This window comes from Mugil cephalus, chromosome 12 (assembly GCF_022458985.1).
Source record: "Mugil cephalus isolate CIBA_MC_2020 chromosome 12, CIBA_Mcephalus_1.1, whole genome shotgun sequence".
NCBI classification, from domain to species: Eukaryota; Metazoa; Chordata; class Actinopteri; order Mugiliformes; family Mugilidae; genus Mugil; species Mugil cephalus.
In genome coordinates, this window is record NC_061781.1 from 21,424,511 (window position 1) to 21,430,354 (window position 5,844).

Consider the following 5,844-nt stretch of genomic DNA (forward strand, 5'->3'; position numbering starts at 1 on the left):
CTGGTCTTCTTAAGATTTGTTGAGCCACTTACATATAGCTTGTTAATGGAAAAAAAAAGACTTGTGTTTTGACCAAATGTAGATGAATTCAAAACATAATATATTCATGTCTAAAGACAAACTTTGTTTTTTATTGTTATTATCACAGACTTCTTTATGTTAAGATTATATATTCTTAGATAGACTTATTTCAGTGTATATGTCAGCTTTATTTTGATATGATATGAATTATTTAAGATGCATGAGTGATTTTTACTGGGGGTCTGTCCTGCGTCAAACAGATATGAGGTCTATAGTCACACACACTGCCCACACAGATCATTAGTAACTTCACATCACGTAATTAGAGAGCACCGACCAATTTAAAATTTGCATAAATGAATAAATATACTCCGATAAAACACTACCTGTTAATTGTGCAGCTCATATCTTTTAACTACATTATTTTATATTGAGTTGAACCTGGCCCACATAGTGAATGAATGAGTCCAGGATAAAAACTTAAAAAACAATAAGTTGTGGAGTTGTAGATACTAAATTCATTCATTCATTTTCCGTAACACCTCGTCCTCTGGATGGTCACAGGGGAGCCTGTCCCAGCTGTCATCGGTCAAGAGGCAGTATACACCCTGGACAGGCAACTAGCGTATCTAAGGGGTAACAGAGAGACAGAAAACCATTCACACTCACACTTACAGCCAATTTAGAATCACCAATTAACCTAACGAGTGTCGAAGGTGTTGTGGATGGTGCCCAGATCGATACTGAAATATCGATACTTCCAATACCAGGTCTTTGTGCTCTAAAATTGATTCTCAAAGCAAAATCTTGATACTTTCGATACTTCAGTCATTGGAGGTAATGTGAAAACACAGTGGAAAGCGACTAAAACGGGTTAAACCACAACGCAGAATATTTATGATGCAGTCAACAGAAGAAGAGAGCACAGGTAAGAATTAAGATCCAAGTTTTATTTTTTAACAATTTATTTTATTATTATCATTATTATTTTACTTATTCGTTTTTAGTTTGAAACACCATTTTCACATTATTTTGTATGATTGTGTCTCAGTTTGGTTTTTCTGTTGTTGTATTGGCTCGGCTGTATAGTAAATGATGGCGCTACCTCAATATACTTCCAAGTTTAAAATAAATAAATAAATTACTCTGATGTCCTGTATTCTTTATGAAGCTATAGTTTGAAATACACCACTTTTTTAAGGTTTACCAAACACATTACGCTCTGTTTACAGAAATTATCGGATCGGTATCATCGATATCAGCCTGAATTTTACGCATATTGGAAAAGAAATCGGTGGTATCGAACATCACTACTCGTCATTTCTAAAATATATTTAATTTAATGAGCCTGTGTCATGTCTGTCCACAGTGTTAAGCACGACACCTAAAACCTTCAGGGCGTGAAATATGAAGTGGGAGGCTATTAGTCGGAGTCATATTTTTGCACAGACAGACAGACAAAGTGATATGTCACCTGATCAGACGCCAGCAGCAAAAAAACTGACATATTTTCATAGTCAAAGAAAGAAAGAATTAAAGGTAAAAGCTACTTTGGCCTCTGAGAAAGACCTGAAGATTAGGCGACTGTGTGTGTGTTTTGGAGGGAGGGGTGATGCTCAATAATTCAAGTGTTCTGCCCAAAATCTGTGGTGAAGCCAGGCAGAAAGAGGACAACATGGGAGTGTGTGTGCGTGTGATTGTGTGTGTGTGTTTGTGTGTGTGTGTGGGAAGGGGCAGCAGAGAAGGTCAGACATGTTGGGGAGGGGGGGGATTTAAATGGGATTTCTTTTTTCCTTCAGCTTTCAAAAGGTGCAGTGGAGACACTCCGCTGAAAGTGGGTCAAGGAAATGGGTGAAGGTGAGTGTGCCCCCCCCCCCCCCCCCCATAAAACACCCACACAGAGACAGAAAGAGTGAAGAAGGGCTACAGACATGGGGAGATCACTTTTCAAAATGAATTTATTCATGGTTGTTATTTTATTTATTAAATGTAACTGTTATGTAAGCTTTATTTCCTATTTGGATGAAGCCAAAATACATTTAGATGGATGTTATTTTAAGTGTGTTTGAGGATCTTTGTTACCTAGACGACGGCATCCGTAGCTGAAGTGTAAATGTTTGTGAAGCTTTCTTTCTGCTTCGGAGTAAACAAATAATGCGCTGTACCCTGGATTGAGAGAACACAGAGCAGATGAAGTGATGAGGCATCCAGAGAACAGGGGTGTGGTGTTATGCTCCTGTAGTGAGGGGAGTGAGTTTAAAAAAAAAAAAAAAAAAGAAAAGAAAATTCCACAGAGATGATTCAGGATCATAAAGTAGTGATGTGATTGATGCACCAGTCGAGCGGAGTAGGAGTTACTGTCTGACTGGTTAACAGACGGTTTATGAGCTGTGTTTAACCACAGTTTTCTCGTCATCTGATTGTCTGATGATGAAAAACAGAAGAAAAAAAAACATGTAAAGAAAAAAATAAAGTGTGAGCTTGGCTGCTTAAAACAGAATGACAGAGAGAAGCAGGCTTCAAACAGAGGTTAATCAAAAGAGGAATATGACTGTGTGCGCCGCTTGTTTTTTTTTTTTTCTTTTGATCCCATTTTTCAATTGAGGGGAAGGTTTCCATGAAAAAAAAAATAACTTGTTAATAAATTGGTTTTTCAGATTAGGTCATGTTTAGCCGGTTGAAGATAAAATATTCCTTGAGGCTTCTGTTAATTAAACTGGATTTAGCACACAGGTGTGTCCTTGTTAAACTCGTGATGGACTGCAGACGTGTTGATGTTGAACCCCTCTGCGGGCGAAGCAGTTATAGATAATGAATGGAATATCTAAAAAAAAAAAAAAAACAACAGAAAAAACACTTATAATAAGCGATTTTATGATATAACAGCTTTAATTTTTTCCCTTTATTGCCTTGGTCACTAAGTAGGTATCACTGTGGACACGTTTCCATTTATTGCAGTGTAAAATTCCCTTTTTAAGTCCCCCATGTTCACAATAAAAATAAATAAAATCGTAGTGGTTTGGTAAAATGCAGAATAATGAAAGAAGGAACAAGATTTAAATGGCTAAAAGGCTAGCTAGAAGACTTTCAGTAAGTTTTGCTGCAATAATTGCTACACACTCCGAAACGGAGTTAAAAAAAAAAAAATCTTGAGTGTATCTATTTCATTTATACACTCATCGGCCACTTTATTAGGTACACCATGCTAGTAAAAGGTTGGATCTCCTTCAGAATTGCCTTAATTCTTGGTGTCATACTTTCAACAAGGCTTTGGAAACATTCCTCAGAGAGTTTGCTCCATATTGACATGATAGAAACACAGTTGCTGCAGATTTGTCGGCTGCACATCTATGATGAGAATCTCCTGTTCCACCACATCCCAAAGGTTCCTCTATTGGATTGAGATCTGGTGACTGTGGAGGCCATTGGAGTACAGTGAACTCATTGTTCCAGAAACCAGTTTGAGATGATATGAGCTTTATGACACGGTGCATTATCCTGCTGGAAGTAGCTGTCAGAAGATGGTCCACTGTGGTCATAAAGGGATGGACATGGTCAGCAACAATACTCAGGGAGGCTGTGGCATTTAAACCATGCTCAGTTTGTACAAAGGAGCCCAAAGTGTGCCAAGAAAATGTCCCCCACACCATTACAACACCACCACCAGCCTGAACCGTTGACACAAGGCAGGATGGATCCATGCTTTCATGTTGTTTACACCAAATTCTGACCCTGACACCTGAATGTTGCAGCTGAAATCGAGACAAGTCAGACCAGGCAACGTTTTTCCAATCTTCCGTTGTTCAGTTTTGTTGAGCTACAGTCTCAGTTTCTGAAATACTCAGACCAGCCCGTCTGACGCCAACAACCACACCACGTTCAAAGTCACTTAAATCCCCTTTCTTCCCCGTTCTGATGCTTGGTTTGAACTTCAGCAAGTTGTCTTGATCCCCTCTACATGCCTAAATGCATTGAATTGCAGCCATGTCATTGGCTGATTGGCTATTTGTGTCAACGAGGAACTGAACAGGTGTACCTAATAAAGTGGCCAGTGAAAGTGGTCAATTTAATAACTTGTTGTCCTTGGATCTGCAAGTCAAGAATTGATTAAAATTTTGCTGTGACTGTGGAGATGAAACTATTAATCAAGGTGATGGACCAGACTAAACTGCTGATCCATTCGCATGATGTTTTTGTGGTTAAAATACTAGATCGTTAAGTTGTGGGTCGTGCAAGTACCTCATCATAAAAGCCTCTAAATTAGGTTGTGTGTGTTTGCGCCTTCCAACTGTGTGTGTCAGTGTTTATACAGTGCTGTGTATGTATTATTGTGTGTGTGTGTGTGTGTGTGTGTGTGTGTGACAGTGACAAATGGATGCAGCCTCCAGTCCACCGGTGAGGTGGCCGCTGCTTTGTGTGGCCGATAATAGCTAACAATTATTGCCATGAGACTTAAAATGACTCGTAATTACATTGCGCATTTCATAACCGGCTCCCGAGCTCGTTACACGGCGAGATTTGTTTTTAAGTCACGTTAAAGTCATCACTTCTGTGGCACTGACGGACGACCGAGTTTCCACGGCGCTCAGCTTGGGCAGCATCAGCACAAGCTCTAATTCAATTTAGTTCAAATTTGCTCTTGCGAGTTGCTCATTAAGTCGGAGGTTTGTTTGTCTTCAGAAAACATTAGCTGAAAGTAGCTCTACGCGCTGTAATTGAACTCCTGTGTAAACCAGGCGAACACAAACTCATCATTCAGAGTAATGGCTTTCATCCATTTCTCTGATAGTAATAGATAAGACAAGGAGGGCATGCGAAGATAATTAATGTCCCCCCCTCCGGAAAATGGTTTCGTGGTCAAAAACTCCTGCTGAACTGCATGTGTCACCGCTGCTGCTCGAAGCCTCCGTCCTCCTACAGGCTTCTGTCTCCTCACCAAACAAATTAAATTAGGGAGTTAGCAGGCTATTAAAAAGGTAATGTTGGCACTTCTCGTTTTTTTTTTTTTTTTCACTGATGGATTACATGTCCAAAAGAAGTTTTAGGTGTCTAAAAGTTAAACAGCAATGTAATATATATATATATTTTTTTATTATTATTATTTTTTCACTGCCGGTCAATTTCCAACCAAGTAATTGAATTTTTAATGGAAAAAACATGTCAAATTGTTACTCAAATCTGATCAGTTCTTTCCGTCATGACACCAGCAAACATTAACTTGTAGGAAAAAGAATGCATTTCCATATAATGTTCCAGCTTGACTCTTACAGGGCCATTTGTTCAAAGCTGATCTGGTCGAATGTTGGTTATCGGATTGGATCACGTTTTAAAAAAACATGGGTCGTTCAAAGGGGGAAGAAGGATTCTGACATCGGATAAGATCACGTAATTTAAGTTTAGTTTTAATCTGGACCAAACCTTCAGTTTGTGTTGTTCAGAACAGTTGGATATTTTGATAACTTTGATCCAAAGTATTAAAACTTATAAATTGGTCAAATAATACAACATTTGTATCATTCGCTGTGTATACTTTTGTTCATATTTTGCACTTGATAAAGTAAACATAGGCTACCAATTAAGCCTTTCAGTAAAGTAAAAAATAAAATAAAAATGATCTTGTCCCCATGAAATAATCCCCCAAACAGATTTCAGTCACAAATAAAAACAATATATTACACATCTTGAAAATGCTGGTCTCTCCTCCTCAGATTAAGAAGAACCCTGCAGCAAAATCTTTGGTTGATTAGACATTTTTTTAATATATATTCTTTTTAATTTTCCCTCACAAATTTAAATTTCTTTAAATACACATTAACATGAATC